The following is an 18,766-nucleotide window of genomic DNA, read 5'->3' as shown; positions in this document are numbered from 1 at the left end:
CTGAAACATAAAAAATAATTTTTATGGTTTCAGAGTCGAAGTTTTACTTTTAGTTTTCAAAATTTATTCCTGAGTATATTAGACTTTTTGATGTTGTTGTAAATGAAATTGCCTTCTTGTTTTTAATTTGTTTCTTCAATGTTAGCACACAGAAATACTATACTCCTCAAAATTGATCTACAATTTCAAGGTGATTTCTTACCAAGAACTCAGATGTCTTTTTTATATGCAGCATTGGACAAGCTGATCTTAAAAATCATTAGGAAATGCAAGAGGATCAGAATAACCAAAACAATTTTTAAAAATTAAAGTTGGAAGATTCACATGTCCCAATTTCAAAACTTACTACAAAGTTCAGTAATCAAAACAGGATTATGTTGGCATAAGACTAGACATAGAGATCAGAGAAACAGAATTGAGCATCCAGAAATAAACTCTCACCTTTATGGTCAACTGATTTTTGACTTAGGGTACTAAGACAATGAAGGAAAAATAGTCTTTTCAACAAATGGTTTCTAAACACTTGGTTATCTATATGCAAAAAAAAAAAAAAGTTGGACCTGTACTTCATGGTTTGTGCAAAAATTAACTCAAAGTGAATTGAAGACCTAAAAGTAAGAACAAAACAATAAAACTAATAGAAGAAAATCAAGTAGAATTATTTCATAACCTTGAATCATTTAGTGATCCCTTAATCACTTAATCACAAAAGCATAAGCAACAAAAGAAAAAAAAAACAGATAAAGTAGACATTATTAAAATTAAACATGTTGTGCTTCAAAGAACCCCAGCAGGAGATTGAAAAGACAACTCGCAGAATGAGAATACTCACAAATCATACATCTGATGCGAGACTTAGATTCAAATTATATAGAGAATGTTCACAGCTCAACCATCATCAAAAGATGAATAATTTTAAAATTAGGAAAGGCTTAGGAGAGATATTTTTCCAATGACGATGCACACATGGCCAATAAGCACATGAAAGGTTGCCAAATACCACTAGTCATTAGGGAAATACAATCAAAGCCACAGTGAGATACACTTCATACCCACTATGTTAGCTAGAATCAAAATGACAGACTATCACTCGTGTCAGCGAGGGTGTGGAGGAATTAATACCCTCCTCCATTGGTGGTGGGGAATGTAAAACGGTGCAGACACTTTGGAAGACAGTTTGGCAGTTCCTCAAAACATTAAACACTCTTATAATGTAGGAATTTCACTCTTAGGTATACGACCAACTGAGCTGAAATACGTCCACATTAAAACTTGTGCATGAGTGTTTATTTAGTAGGAAGAAAGATGGAAATGACTCAACTGTCTATCATATGATGAATGACTAAACAAAATATGGCATATCTGTAAAATGGAATAATATTTGGCTTTAAAACAAAGTGAGAAGGGATGAGAGTAGCACACCATCACATGGTATTTCTGTGTTGGCTGTAATGGACTTAAATAACCTCAGTAGCAAAGATATTAGTAGAAAGTAGCAAAATTATTAAAAGGTGAGGAATTGTGAGTATTATTACCTCTGTTTTAATATAATTATTAATTATAAATTTCTACAATTTAATTCATAACAGTGGCTATGTTTAACAACAGGCTGACAAATTTTCTAGGTATTTAACAAAGGGCTCTGTTGTGTCTGTAGGAGTGTGCTGTGCACAGCTGGCTATGCCCCACCCACGGGAGCTGTGACCAGAGAGCTTGTGAGCCCCTCCTGTGAAGAGCCCTGTGTCTCCCTGTCTTATTGTGATGTTTTCTCCACCCTCAGGCTTTATTTCTGGAAATAGCCTACTTTTGGAATGCACCCGCTAACCAACAGGTGCAGTAACTTAACTCATAAACAGAAAAATGAATTTCGGGTTCATTTAGCAGATTGTTCATATTCCTGGTTCTGTGCACCTGTTATAAAATAGGTTTTGGGGGAAAAATGAAGCACTGATGTGCTACAATGTGGATGTGCTTTGAAAATATGTGCTAAGTCAAGGAAGTTGCAAAAATCTTAACATATATAATAATTGTATTTATATGAACTGTCCAGAAGAGGCAAATCCATAAAGGAAATTAGGAGTTGCTAGTGGCCAGGGGATTAAATATGAGGTTTGTTTCGGGGTTGATGAAAATATTCTAAAATGGAGATGGTGATTATGGTTGCACGACTTCACGAATATACTAAAAATGACTGAATGGTACCCTTTAAAATGGCGGGATTCATTCTATGGAACTGTGTCTCAATAAAGCTGTTGTAAAAATACAGATACATGTGACAGCTGAGGACACTGAATACTGGTTAAACAGGTGATGATGATAAGAAATCATGTAAACAATTTTTAGGTGTGATGCTTTGTCATTATGCTTTAAAATAAGACCACCTATGAGTTGATTATTATTGTACAAAATTGATAGATATATGGGAGCTTTGCATTCTGATTTCTACTTTTGATAAAAGTAGATATTTGGAAATTTTCCAGGAACGTAAGGAGGGGGAAACAAGAGTAACATGTATCAATTATATAATTATCAGCATGAAAAGAAGCTAAATCATTCCCAGAGAATTTGTTAGAAACAATAGATGTCTAAGCTGGCTGTGTATAGTATCAACATACAGAACATCAATTGTATTTTGACACAGAGGCTAAAACACAGTGCAAATTCAAGAGGGTAATTTGAGTTTAGTATTTCCTTCCAAACAGAAGATTGTTTTAAAGGTACGTAGCTTCTCAATTTGGGCACAAAGCTGCATTAGAGTTTTAACCTTGACTAACAGAGTTATGACATTATGCTATAAAATTCATGATAGGAAGTATAAAATTGTCTAAAATAATGCCAGCCCTTGTGAGAAAACTAGTAAGAATGGCAAACAATGTATGAGGTTCTAGTCCCAGAATTATTTACTATATCAGATATTCAAACACTTATCCTTCTGGACAAAAAGTCCTGAATAAAGAGAAAATCTCAGATACAAGTATTTGCTTTTCTCATATACTATCAGCAGTCTTGGGTAAGTTAATTAGCACTTTATCTCTTTTATGACTCAGTAGTTCTGGCTAAAAATGCTTTCTGTAAATCTACTCTGTGTTATAACATGTTACATTTTCAGTTCTACTCTGTGATGAGGTTTTTATGTTAAGAGATGAAAGTTGGCAGAAAAGCTGTAAAATCTCTCTTAAGGAACATTGTGTGAAACCAAATTATTTTCTTATTCTCCACATAGGAATTTATACTTTAATTCTGCAGAAATTGTTGGGTGTTGATGATTTAAAATCATTTAAAACCAGCACACTTTCAGTAAGATCACCTTTCCTCCCATAACGTGGGGAACAAAGACTAGGCTAACACAGTGTGAACATCTAACAGGAAAGAATGACGTAGATGCTGGCATTTGTTTTTCCAGGTGATGCCTGTAAATTCTCGATCTTAGTGGAGAATTAAAATGATTTTCCATGTGAGACAGACCTGAGTGCTTGTATCAATATTTCAATTTTAACCAGACTTTAAATAGCCTTTGAAAAAACTCATTGTAAGTTCTTCCATTTAAAGTATGAACATTTCACAGGTTTGGGTTATGTCTTTGAGTGAATCTATGAAATACTTCCATTTGTTATTGGGCGAATTAAATGAGCTGTTTATTTTCTACAGAAAAGACAACTCTAAGTAGAGAAGTCACCTTCCTCAGAGTAAGTTATCAAGGTCAATGAAGAATTATCTGTATAACTTATAAATGTCCAAGTGCCAATAAAAACCATACATGAATTATCCGGACTCTTAAATAATTCACGGGTATAATTACATAAGCCCTGGTGTATCAGATGATGGCGTATGTCTTTTGAGAAGTATTTAAAATGATGGAAGCCATCATCTGAATGGTAAAATGGGTCCTGAGTACACTACTCATTGTTCATAAATTAATAAACTCATTGTTAATAAATAAAAACATGTTGAACTTGAGTTTCCTGATCTTGGCTGAAGCAAGGATGTGAAAGACGTCACAGAAAGTTACTTGCTCAGCATGAGCTGCTTTGTAAAGGTGGTGTGCAGGACATCCGCCTCTGAGCAGGTGCTCTGTCCCATACTGGACTTCTCGGCTCAGAATATTTGGCCACAGTGTCCAGGAAAACCACATTTTAAAGCCAGCCTCCCTGGTGACTGTTATACAGCCTTTTATTTGAGGATAATGGCAATAAGGGGAACACAGACATTCCTCCCATGCTCTCAGGAATCTTTATGGACAGGTCGTTATCCAGCCACGAAAGTCACTGTCTTATGTCACAAGGGGAATGCATCGACAGTTTTTATTCTAGCTCTGTCACCAATTTCCCATACGACCTTTGGCAAATCACCTCACATCTCTAGATTTCAGTTTCCTGAACCACAGAGTGAGGGACTGGGCTAGATGACTTCTGTCCAGCCTTCTGCTTTTACAAGTCCATTGAAGCGTGGTCTGTCATCCTAAGTGAAGTCAGCCAGCAAGAAAAAAATACCATATGACATCGCTTATACATGGATCTTAACAACAACAAAAAAAGAAAAACAAACTTATTTACAAAACAAAGACTCACAGACATAGAAAACAAACTATGGTTACCTGGGGGGTTAAGAGCGTGGGAAAGGATGAATTGGGAGTTGGAGATTTGCAGATACTAATATTTATAAAATAGACAAACAACAAGTTCATACCATATAGCAAAGGGAACTATATTCAATATCTTGTAGTAACTTGCAGTGAAAAAGAATGTGAAAAAGAATATCTTTATGTTCATGTCTGACTGAATCACTGTGCTGTACATCAGAAGTTGACACAACATTATAAACCAACTATAATTGAATAGAAAATGTATATTAAAAAAAGAAAAGAAAATTGCACCACTTGGGGAGTGATGGAAATGCTAACTATATCTTGACTGTGGTGGTGGTATCATGGGTGAAGACATCTATCAAAATTCATCCAAGTATACATCTGAGGAAGGTGTAGTGTACTGTACAGGAACCATATCACAATAAAGGTGTTAAAAAAAAAAGAATAACATGAGCTTGTCACTGCGCTCTGTTCAAGCAAACCAGGATTCCATCACACTTACAGGCATATTCATGTCTATTCTCAAGTTAAGTTTACCGTGCAGGTGGATGTACAGATGTTCAGAAGGAGACAGATGTAAAAATCCATGAAGGGAAGTGGCACTGTCATTAGCTAGTCCAGAGCCTTCATTCCTGCTGCATTTAGAAGAATTTTGTAATAGAGTTCTGGGGTCTGGTATAATCTCCAGAAATACAGCACCTGAACATCAGGGCAGTCACTGAAGAAATGGGGAAAGCTCTTTTTTATGGAGCACAGCTTGCCTTGGGGTTTCCTTCCTGAGAAACTGGAGAAAAACTAAAAACACTGGAGCCGAGAACATGGATAAAAAAGGTGAGGGAGTTTTTCTTTAAAAATATTTAATTTTAAACATTTTTATTCCTAATCCATGCAAAAGAAGTGTAGGTTAAAATATCCACTAAAAATTAATCACATGCTGTAAACAGGATGATTTGGAGATAAAAATCACAACTATTTAAAAAGAAAGAAAAAGGTCCCAGACACTTTTTATGTATATGTCATCTCAGAGCCTTAGCTATCACCTTGCATTTCAGAGGAAGAAAATGACTCTCTGTGGAGTTAAAACAGAGAATCTCTCAAAACCACAGAACAGCCGGTGTGGCGCAGGCACTAAATCGTCACAGTGGCACTTACATTACCATGCAGTTCATAATCAAATGTTCTAATCTTGCTGTGAGAGATCCTTTCTTCCGCTGAGATCTGTAGTAACTTGGCTTTAATCTGGTTTCAGAAGTTGGTTGAACTTCACACGCATAGGAAGAAGGCTTTATTTAGATAACGTTTTGGCCCACGGGAAGAATGCTAGCTCAGCCACTCATGGACTCTTCCTGCCTTTCCAGAAGGAAGCCTCTGGAAGTCGTTCTTTGTAGTTCCTTGGAGACTGACAGCATTTCCTACCGTTTCAGCTCCTTTTCTTTACATGATGAAATTATTTCTAGCTTTGTAAAAGCATCTTCTGAATTGCAATGTGGTGATTCAGGTACACAGTTTTCCAAATAGTCTTTGTAGAGCTTTGGAAATATTTCACTCACATCTCTGAGCCCTGTGTTTTTACATTTGTTTTCTTTTATTGGATTTCAACCTTACTCTGGTGTGCCAAGGGGGAAAAATAGTGCCTACAACCTGTTTGTATTTTGACAGAGTTTCTTCAACACACTCCGGTGTATGTTTTCCCCTGTTTGATTGTGAATTTGTATATTTTCATTCTGAGAGTGTTAAATCAATTAGTGTCCAGTGGGGATGTCGTATAGAACCCTCCATATTTTTTTCTGCCTGCATTTCTCACTGACTCGTTGAAAGTACTCTAGCAAATTCCTAGCTTTCTTCTTTGATTGGCTTTTAATTTGTCTGGCATCATTTACACTTTCCTTCTTTCCTTATATTGAATAATTCTCTTTTACTCTTATTTTAACTCTAAATAAGAACCAATAAAAATCAAAATAAGTCAATCACACACCTTGAAGGTCAAAAGTGACCACAGGGCTCGCGGTGGAAGTAACTTGTATTCGATGAGCCAATAAGAGCTCTTCTGACTCTCATGTTTGAAAATGTCAGAGGCTTTTTACAATAAAAATGTATTCTTTGTTCACATGACTGTACAATCCAAGTGTTCTTCATCAGGGGTTGGGGGTGGTTTCCGTCTTCAGCTATCACTTAGGGATCAGTCCTGGAGATGCTGTCAGTTTCTGCGAGTCAGCACATGGGGGAGGAGATGGCAGAGAAAGTTCCCCTCTTCGTGCTCATATTGACTTGGAGGTGAGGCACATCCGTCCTCTTGTTCTGTGGGTGAGGACTAGTCACATGGCTCCATCCAGCTGCAGAGGAACCTGGAAACTGTAGCTCCTGTCTGTCCAGATGACCCTTAGCTGCAATTAACAACATCATGGAAATGCATCATGGACCTTGGTTAGATGACTTGCAAGGAAGTGGGTGCGAGATTCATTTGAAGTGTATGAATTCCCACTGTCTCCATTATCCTCAGCTATATTTCCTCTCACCACAGGCACCCCTTTAAAGCTAAAGGCCTTCTCCACTGCAGAGAGGACTGTGCAAACCAACATGCATATAGATCGGAGCATTACTTATATTTTGAACTGTTTATGCCTCTCAAAATTGGGAAATATTATAATATACATTTAGACATTGTGGAAAAACTGAATGTTGCTGACCATTATTATTTCACTAGGAAGCATTTATTAATTAACTGCTTAACCATATGTTACCTTGGTGGTCCTACTCACGAAAGTAATAAAACACTTCATCTGCTGTGTCAGAATTTTATGTTACTTCTCTCTGTGGGTCTCATTGGCTCACCTGCAGAGCAGAAATAAGGCTACCTCCTCCAGGGCACACAGGCACTGAGGCCACTGTTACAAGCAGCTTTAAAATTCACTGTACACTTTCTTGCACAAATAACAAATTCCCCATAAATGTGTGTCCTGTTTAAAGGCTTATTTAAAAAAATGAAAAAGAAAAAGACAAATGAACATAAATACAAAACAGATACTGACTCACATAGAATATAAACTTCTGGTTGTCGGAGGGAGAGGGGTGGGAAGGGGCAGCCTGGGAGTTCGAGATTTTTAGATACTGACAGTATATGTAGAATAGATAAACAAGATTATACTGTCTAGCACAGGGAAATATATACAAGATCTTGTGGTATCTCATAGTGAAAAAGAATGTGACAATGAATATATGTATGTTAGCGTATAACTGAAAAATTGTGCTCTACACTGGAAATTGACACAAGATTGTAAACTGACTATAACTCAATAAAATGAAATTAAAAAAAGACATATTTTTAACAAAAAGGAAAATAAAGAGAGAGAGGAAAGAAGAAAGAAAGAAAGAAAGAAAGAAAGAAAGAAAGAAAGAAAGAAAGAAAGAAAGAGAAAGAAAGAGAGAAAGGAAGGAAGGAGGGAAGGAAGGAAGGAGGGAAGGAAGGAAGGAAAAAGGAAAGGGAGGGAGGGAGGAAGGAAGGAAGGAAGAAGGAAGGGAGAGAGGGAGGAAGGAAGGAAAAAGAAGCCATCAAGTTGATGCAGTCTGGAGCAGGAACCTCAGCTGGGCACTGGTCCTGCAACCAGGAGCTGTGTTACGTGCACTTTGGTGTTTAATGTTGTCCCTAAATAGTGCCTCATACTTAATAGCAAATTATCAAATGTTTTAAGTGGAATATTATCCACAGTAGGACAATGCATATCACGGAAGATGGCAAATGTATCATTTAGATGTGTTATATACAGACATAGCATTGCAGCAAAAGGTGGCTCTGTTCTGACCAAAGAAATCTGAGCAAAGACTGTACTTCAGACATTTTTTAAATTATACAAATAATTCCACCAATGCCAATTTAAATTTAAAAAATGAAGCATTGGTATGAATACAATATATAACAAAGAAATGAAGCAATTAATCCAATTTAAGGAAAACTGATTTTTCCACTCCCTGAGCATTCCAGGCAAATTTGATCTTTACATTTAAATTAAACATAAAATTCACTTTGTATTGAAGAAACCATTCAATCATTATCATAGATTCTGTTAGTTATGCAATTAAATATTGCAATCTTATGCATGATTCAATATCCTTAAAAACTCATAATTTAAAAACTTGTTAATATGTAAAATATACCGAGCTGTTGAAATCACAAGGGTACCCCTGTGTGATTATTACTGTTTCTCCCCCCAAAAGAGGAAGAGTTATTTTTTCACACAGGGTAAAAGGAAGTGAAATTTAAAATGTATTTCTCTGATTTAAAATGGACAGAAACGTTAGCTGTTTTTCATCAGAGAGATCCTTTTCAGGATATATATTTGAAGGTAATCCCACATTCAAAGTATTTCAGTTTGGGAAGTAGCCATGTTCATTCCAAATTTCCTTTTGAATCTTAGAAATACTATCATTAGAGTCCTTTCACTGCAACCAAATGAATGCTTTCTCTTTCAGAAACAAACTTGCTGTCATTTTGTTAGACAACTGGTATGAATGCAGTTTTTTCCCGTTTAATTAAAATTTCTCTCAGTATCATGCTTTCTATTCTACACACACACAGACACACACAAGTTCGTTTATCAATTTATGCAAAATAATAGTATAAGATTAATGAAATAAATAAAAGTTAACATTTCTCCCCCCAGTTCTTAAATTACTCAAACTATGGCTTTTGCACAGAGACAAACGCCGTGTAACATCCCTACGCAGAACAGTGCATGTTTTAACATCCTTGTTGCCTATATTTTCTTGTTAAATTTCCCAGGATATTTGATTCAGTTATAGATTTCAGGAATACTCATTGCCTTAACGTTTTTCTGGGAAAAAATGTTTGATTTCCAAATTTAGATGCAAAAACTTAACACAAAAGATGAAGTATTACCCTAAAAAAGGTTACATCTACTTAAACAGATCATCTACCTTTATTGTTATGACTCTGATATTTAGTTACTGTAAGCAACTTCAAGGCTCATGGTTGCATTAGGTAAGTAATTCAATAATCACTAAATATTCAATGATAAAGAAGGTACCCTTTTTACTATTATACTCCATTATAACTCTATCAATTTAAATGACAGGTACAAATGTGTCATTGGAAATTAGTAGCTTAGTCAGTGTTTCTCAAATATCCGAGATTAATGTTTCCCAATGTACTAATAGCAGAAGAAAAATATATCTTGACACATTTTATGAGTACAATTGAAAGCAAGCTATGTCCAAAAGGATTTGGATAGACATTTAGTTATCACCTTCCTATGTTAAGAACATATTGTCTCTAATTACTCAGTTTTAAGATAAAAAAATACAAATATACACACACTTTTAGAGAAGAAAAATATATCCAAAATTAGGATCAAATAGTTTGAAATTAAAGTGAGCAACTGAAACAAGAAGTATGGCAATTGCAAATTAGTTTTAAATATACTGTATATTCAATTTAATTTTTTTTGTTCACACATAAAAAACTGCATAGCACAAAATTGATGTGTAAGAAAATAAATACTTGGAGAGTTCTTATTTAAAAGAAGATGGTGAAACAGGAAATGCTTCAGGAGGTAATTTATGTATTCCAATATGTAATACAAAATTATGAGATAGGCTTGTAGAGACAGAAATGATGGAAATAAGGGAGGGAAATGGCAAATGAGACCTGAGTGCTACTGATGAATGACAGGCGTTGATGAAATTTTCACATGTGATAATCTGAGTATCACATCTTCACTACTGCTGTTTTAGAGCTAGAAGCTGGAAAATGCAATTGATAAAACTCTGCCAAGAAATTATGTTGATAAAGAAATGTAAAGAATGAGAAATACCTTCAGGGATATGAGTGGCGAAAGTAGAGGTCGTATTTCTGTATAACGAAAGCACTAGGAGAGTAGAAAGCAATGTGGAGAAAATGATAATTTTTAAATGATAGAGAATTTTCTATGTTAAGGTCAATTTTAAAAGTGTCAAATTGAGTAATGCTAAACAGGATAGAGAGGACCAGAAAAACCCCCCAAATCCATAAACATGTTATAAAAACTTAGGACATCAAAGTGAAAGGAAAAACCTCAAAAATTCCAGAGAGAAAAAAAAAATCACTCAGAAAGGAAGAGGAAATTAATATGACATCAGACTTTTCAACAGCAACAATGTATGTTAAGAAAACAATGGATTTTCTTTTGCTATAGAGCTGAAGAAAGAGAACTTCAGTATCAAACTTGAAATTTTACATGGAGCTAAAATTTTTTTTCTTCCACTTTTATTGACATATAATCGAGATACAGCACTGTATCAGTTTCAGGTGTATAACATGATGATTTGACTTACCATACATCATAAAATGATTATCACAATAAGTTTACAGAAACCCATCAACTCACATAGATACAAAGCTAAAGAAATAGAAAAAAATTTTCCTTCTGATGAGACCGCTTAGAATTTGCTCTCAACAACTTTCATCTAAACATAGAGCAGTGTTAATTACATTTATCACATTGTGCATTACATTCCATCATACTTAACCTATCTTCTCACTGGAAGTTTATTCCTTTTGGCTACCTCCATCCAGTTCTTCCTACTCTGAACACCTGCCTCTGGTAACCCCAAATCTGATCTCTTATTGTATGAGTTTGTTTACTTACTTCTTTGTATCTTTTTGAAGTACAGTTGACTTACAACATTACATTAGTTGCCAGTGCACAGCATAGTGATTCCATGTTTCTATACATTTTAAGATGGTCACCACTATCAGTCTAGTTATGATCTGTTGCCATACTAAGATATTCCACATTTATTAACTATATCCCCCACACTGCAAATTTCACATCCATGATTCATTTATTTTGCATCTAGAAGTTTGTACCTCTTTATCTCCCTACCTATTTCTTTCCTCCCCCCACCCCTCTCCCCTCTGGCAACCACCTGTTTCTTCTATGTATCTAGAGCTAACTCTGTTCTGTTAAGTTACATTTATTTGCATTCCTTTTTAAATGCCACATATAAATAAAATCATTTTTTCTTTCTCTATCTGACATATTTAACTAGAATAACACCTTGTAGATCCACCCATGTTGTTGCAAATGTCAAGATTTCATTTTTTGTAACTAAGTAATAATCCGTTGTATGTAAACACAGACACACACATATAGCACAGCTTCTTTATCCATTCATCAATTGACGAACATTAAAAAGTTTTCCATATCTTGGCAATTGTAAATAATGCTATAATGAACAAAGGGGTTCATATATCATTTTGAATTAGTGTTTTCATTTTCTTCAGCTAAATACCCAGGAGTGGATTTGTTGGGTCATATGGTAGCTCTATTTTTAATTTTTGGAGGAATATCCATCCTGTTTTCTGCAGTGGCTGCACCAATATACATTCCCACCAACAGTGCCCGAGGGCTCTCTTTTCTCTGCATCAACCCCAGCACTTGTTATTTTCTGTCTTTTTGATAATAGCCATTCTGAAAGGAGTGAGGTGGTATCTCATTGTGGTATTGATTTGCATTTTCCTGATAATTAGTCATGTTGTGAATATTTTTGTGCTTACTGGCCATCCATTAGGTCTTATTTGGAAAAAATGACCATTCAGGTCTTCTGCCCATTTTTAATGGAGTTATTTTTTGAAGTTCAGTTTTATGAGTTCATTGTATGTTTTGAATATTATGCCCTTCTCAGATATATCATTTGCAAATATCTTTTCCCATTTGGTAGGTGCCCTTTTCATTTTGTTGATAGTTTCCTTCATTGTGCAAAGCTTTTTAGTTTGATGCAGTCCCATTTGTTCTTGCTTTTGTTTCTCTTGACTGAGGAGACATATCAAAAAATATATTGCTCAGACCAATGTAAAAGAGCACACTGCCTATGTGATCTTCTAGAAGTTTTATGGTTTCAGAAATTACATTTAAGATTTAAGTCTCTACTTTATTTTGAATTTATTTATGTGCGTGGCATGAAAGAGTAGTCCAATATGGTTTTTTTGCATGTAGATGTCCAGTTTTCCCAACAACATTGTTGAAGTGGCAGTGTTTTCCCCGTTGTATATTCTTCCTTCCTTTGTCATAGATTAATTGATCATACAGGTGTGCGTTCATTTCTGGGCTCTCTATTCGGTTCCAGTGACCTATGTGTCTGATTGTGTACCAGTACCATAGTGTTTTGATTACTGTAGCTTTGTAGTATAGTTTACAGCCAAGAAATCTCCAGCTTTGTTCTTCTTTCTCAGGATTGTTTTGTTTCCACAAACACACTATATTTTTCCATCTATTTGTGTTGTCTTCAATTTTTTCCTTGGTATCTTACAGTTTCCCAAGTACAGGAATTTTACCTCCTTAGTTACATTTATTCCTAAATATTTTATACCTTTTGATGCAATTATAAATGGTATTGTTTCCTTAATTTCTTTTTTTGATAGATCATTGTTAGAGTATAGAAATGTAATAGACATATGTATGTTAATTTTGTATCTTGCAAATTTGCTGAGTTCACTGGTGAGTTTTAGTAGGTTTCTTTGCTGACATCTTTAGAATTTTCTATGTGTAGTATCATGTCATCAGTAAACAGTGATAGTTTTACTTTATCTCCTCCCCCCACTTTGGATGTCATTTATTTATTTTTCTTGTCTGATTGTTGTGGCTAGGACATCCAACACTATGTTGAGTAAAAGTAGCAACAGTGGACATCCTTGTCTTGTTCCTCATCGTAGGCAAAATGTTTTCAGCTTTTCACTGTTAAGGATGATGCTAGCTGTGGGCTTCTCCTGTATGACCATTATTATGTTCAGGTATTTTCCCTTTATAGCTACTTTGTTGAGAGTTTTTTTTTTTTATCATGAATAGGTGCTGAATTTTGTCAAAATATTTTTCTACATTTATTGAGAGAATCAAATAATTATTATTCTTCAATTTGTTAATGTAGTGTGTCACATTGATTGATTTTCAGACATTAAACCATCATTGTAGCCCTAGGATAAAACTTATTTGTTCATGTTTTATGGTCCTTTTAATGTATTGTTCAATTTGTTTAACTAAAATTTTTTTGAGGATTTTGACATCTATATTCATCAGTAGTATTGGCCTATAATTTTTTGTCTTATCCTTGTTTGGCTTTGGTATCAGAGTGATGTTGGTCTCACAGACTGAGTTTGGATGCATTTTTAATCTGTAATTTTTTGGAATAGTTTAAGAAGTATGAGCGTTAACTCTTCTTTAAATATTTGGTAAAGTTCATCTGTGAAGCCATCTGATCCTGGACTTTTTAATTTCATTACTGATCTGTTCACATTTTCTATTTCTTCCTGATTCAGTCAATTTCTAGGAATTTGCCCATTTCTCTTATGTTTTCTATTTTAGTGATGAATAATTGTCCATAGTAATGTTTTATGATCTTTTATATATCCATGATGCAAGCTTCAACTTCTACTTTTTGATTTCTGATTTTATTCATTTGCCCTTCCACCTTTTTTCCTTGTGATTAGTCTGGCTAAAGATATGTCAAATTTATTTATCTTTTCAAGAATGAGCCCTCAGGTTTCATTGACCTTGTCTATTATTTTCTTTGTATTCATTTCTTTTATTTCAGCTCTGTCTTTAATATTTATATCATTATACTAAATTTGGGTTTTGTTTATTCTTTTTCTAGTTTGTTTATGTGTAAGGATAGGTGGTTCATTTGAGATTTTTCTTCTTTCCTGAGGTGGGCTTATATTGCTGTGAACTTCCCTCTGAGAACTGCTTTGCTATGTCCAATACATTTTGGATCATTGTGTTTACATTTTCATTAGTCTCTAGTGTTTTTTAAATTTCTTTTCTGATATCTTTAGTGATCCCCTGGTTGGTTAGCATTATACTTTTTAGCCTCAACATGGTTTTAGTTTTTTGTAGGTTTTTTCTTGCTTATTTCTTGTCTCATATTGCTGTGGTCAGAAAAATGATAGATATGATTTCAGTTACTCACAATAGCCAAAAGGTGGGAGCAACCCAGATGTGTATTAACTGAAAAATATATAAACTAAATGTAGTATACCTATACAATAGAGCATTATTTTGCCAAAAAAGAGATGAAGAACTGATACTACAACATAGATGAAGTTTGAAAATGCTATAGTGAAAAGGGAGAAAAAGGTTTGAAAACCATATATGTGGTTAAAGGTTAATATCCAAAACATATAAGAATCTCCTACAACTCAAAAAACAAAATACCAGGCCAGATGGGCACAGAAACTGTATAGATGTTATTTCAAAGACATACAAATGGACAAGAGGTGTATGAAAAGTTCCTCAGCATCACTAATCATCAGGGAAACACAGATCAAAACCACAACGAGGTATCATCTCATACTTCTTAAGTTGGTTATTATCATCACCTCACACCAGTTAGAATGACCATCATTAAAAAGTCCACAAATGATAAATGCTGAAGGTGGTGTGCAGAAAAGGGAACTCTCCTACACTACTGGTGGGAATGTAGTTTTGTGCATACATTATGGAAAACAGTATGGAGATTCTTCAAAAAACTAAAAATATGATTCAGCAATTGCACTCCTGGGCATATATCCAGAGGGAACTTTAATTTTAAAAGATACATGCACCCCAAAGTTCATAGCAGCACTATTTACAATAGTCAAGACATAGAAACAACCTAAATGTCCATTGACAGATGACTGGATAAAGAAGTTGTGATATACACACACATATACACACACCCATACACACACCAGAATACTACTCAGCCATAAAAATGGATAATATTGGCAGCAACATGGATGGACCTGGAGATTGTCATTCTAAGTGAAGTCAGCCAGAAAGAGAAAGAAAAATACCATATTATATCATTCATATGTGGAATCTAAATAAAAGACAAGTGAACTTATTTAAAAAAAAAACAGAAAGAGACTCATAGACATAGAAAACAAACTTATGGTGACCAAGGGGGAAGAGGGGTGGGAAGGGATAAATTGGGAGTTCACAATTTGTAGATACTAAATACTATTATAAAATAGATTAACAAGTTTCTTCCATATAGCACAGGGAGCTATATTCAATATCTTATAATAACCTATAATGAAAAAGAATATGAAAACAAATAATGTATGTATATATATGACTGAACTATTATACTGTGAACTCAAAATTGACACATTATGAACTGACCATACATCAATAAAATAAGTTTAAGAAAAGATAACAAGTGTTGGTGAGCATGTGGAGAAAAGAAAAGCCTTGAACACTGTTGGTGGTAATGTAAATTGGTGCAACCACTATGGAAAACAGTTCATCAGAGAAGAAAAAATAAAACCAGCACATAATCCAGCAAATTACCCACTTCTGGGTATTCATTTGGAGGAAATGAATTCACTCTTAGCAGGGATATCTGCACTCTTACCTTCACTGCAACATTATTTGCAATAGTCAATATGCAGAAATAACCTAAATGTCCATTAGTGGATGAACAGATTTTTTAAACAAATGTGCTATACATATACAATGGAATATTATTCAGCCTTAAAGAAGGAGGAAATTCTGCCATTTGTGACACTATGGATGGACCTGGAGGACATTATGCTAAGTGAAATATGCCAGGCATAGAAGGACAAATACTACATGACCCCACTTGTATGAGGGCTCTAAAATAGTCAAACTCATAGCAACAGAGAATAGAATGGTGGTTTCCAAGGTCTAGGAGGGAGGGGAAAACAGGGACGGATTAGCCAAAGGGGACAAAGTTTCAGTTGTGCAATATTAATTAATCCTATAGATCTACTTATGGCCCTAGAGATATATGAACAGAGATATAGGGCTTATAGTCAGCAATGTTGAGTTCAGATGCAAGCATTATGGGATCATGACCCACTGTAAGACCTGGCAACTGCACAAGAATGAAACGGGGGCTGCATCTGGAACTGGACAAAATTGAATCAAATTTCATTGTAACAAACTATAGCTAAAGAATTGTAACAATCTCTCACCTATATAATTATATAACAATAGTTAGTCAACAGCTAAAATCTGTGTTTACTAGCACTAACCCAGTTAGAATTTTACCTACTTACTGGAACACTCGAGTATGAGGCTCAGTGCTATTTATGGTGAGATTGAAGGATGCTGTAAAATGTTCACTCATATTATAATTAGAAAAGTTGAAATTTGGCTAGTGCAGGTTGGAACTGCTAAAAAGATTACTAAACTATCCTTACTAAAGTACATTTTTTCCTATACAGTTATGGAGCAAATCTGTTAGATGGGTGCCTGCCATTCAAGGAAGGCTAAATAATTTTAATTCAGGTGTTACCACTGACATTGCAAACCAGGAGCAATGGTCATTTAGATGAGATTGTCTCAAATAATAGGAACAAATTAAACACTATTCATTATAATTGAATAGTTTTATATGTTCCTTAAAATGAATATTTCATGATTTAACATTAATAATGGATAATGGTCTTAGTATAATATGGGTGTCTTACATTAGGAACATTATGTGAAATGATGGCACTGCTCCCATTGGCCCTGGCTCAACCTGTAAGAATAATATAACATATAAAAATTGTTATTCATAAGAGATATTCATAATTATGGAGAAAAATTCAACCCAAAGCTGTAGACTACAGAGTCCCTCGTGTTAATTATGTATTACATACCAACTGGGAAAAACAAAAGATAGCTGAAGAATAGCTATCAAATTACAAAGTCCATGGAAAAAATAAACATTAAAACTTAACAATAATTTGTAGAACTTTTGTATGATGAAGGAAAATCCTTATACATAGCTAGTCAAAAGTCTGCTTTAATTATGTATCACTGATATATACTCAAACACTATTAACTTACAGAAATATGTGTGTATTTTTAAATTAAATACAGTGGTTTCTCATTTTTAATTTAATTTTCTTATATTTAATGTAAGAAAAGTTAAGGCTTCTTGGATATGTACAAAATTAAGAACATCTCAGAAAGAAATCAACTCTGAATGTACAGAAAACCAGATGCTACAAATAGTACCAAAAACTGGAATGCTTGTGGGAAACTGAACTGAATTTAATCTTACAGAGAAATAAGATCATTACTAACCATATGTACTGCCAAGTAGAGGCACTGTCAGGGGTCACTGTAGGAGATACTGGTAAAGATTTATGAAAATCACAATCACGATGTCAGAGTCAACTTAATGTTCAACTGCTGGTGCAAATTGAGGAAGTACAGACTTTTTACTAGCAGTAGGAGGATGTGCAACAACTGTAGCTTTAATTTCATAAAAGAGACTTGAAAATTCACCATAGCTTTGTACCCAGGCTATCTTCGCGCATCCTGGTTTATTTTTTCTTTCTCAGTAATAACCTTAGATAATCCAATATTTTTGAATTGGCCATGTTCTCTGGGTCATAATTTTTTATTTTCCTAATACCTACAAAGGACAGTCACCACATAATTTTTTCAAAAATGTCAAGTTCCACTTTAACAGCAAAATCTTACAGGTATTATGATCTCAAGCACAGAAGTGGGTCCCTGAAATGATCAAAACAGGAAGCAGAGCTCGTCACCTACCTTGAGCCATTGAAATTCAGCCTTGACCATCAAGGAATTGTGTAGAATTTATATTAGAATTATTTTTCTGAGAGACGGAGGAGTATACTGGTTCCTGTAAAGCCCCAATTTCTCAAGTTTTGGCTGTGGACAATTGACCCCTCCGCTTGTCCCTCTGTGTGGACGTGTTAGAATCTGACCCCCATGCTGGCAGTAGAGAAGCCTTGGGCAGAGGGCCAGAGATGAAGGGGCAACTGAGGCATGATCTGTCAACTTTTAAACACACATGGAATAAAAAGATAGGCAGAGTGGAGGGTTACGGTAAGTTTCTGGTGCAAAGCCTTTTCACTATCCATAAAAATGATCATATGCTTTATCAGCTTTGTTGCATTAATAAGATGAAGTCCACCAATAAGTTATCTCGCAGGTGTGGTCACAATTACATTTCTCAATTAAATTTTATTTGGGCATAACTTACTAACAATACATAGTTGTTCACAAGTAAATAATAATTTATTTAAGATATTCATATCTATAACTATAACTAATATTAGGCACTTGTCTCTATTTTTCCTTTTATTCAGCTATTGGAATTAGTGCCAATTTCTTAAAAAAATGGAGCATGCATTTTTATTTATCCTCTGGAACAAATTAGGTA

Source organism: Vicugna pacos, unplaced genomic scaffold, assembly GCF_048564905.1.
Source record: "Vicugna pacos unplaced genomic scaffold, VicPac4 scaffold_19, whole genome shotgun sequence".
In the NCBI taxonomy this organism is placed as follows: Eukaryota; Metazoa; Chordata; class Mammalia; order Artiodactyla; family Camelidae; genus Vicugna; species Vicugna pacos.
Note: the sequence above shows the minus strand (reverse complement) of the source record.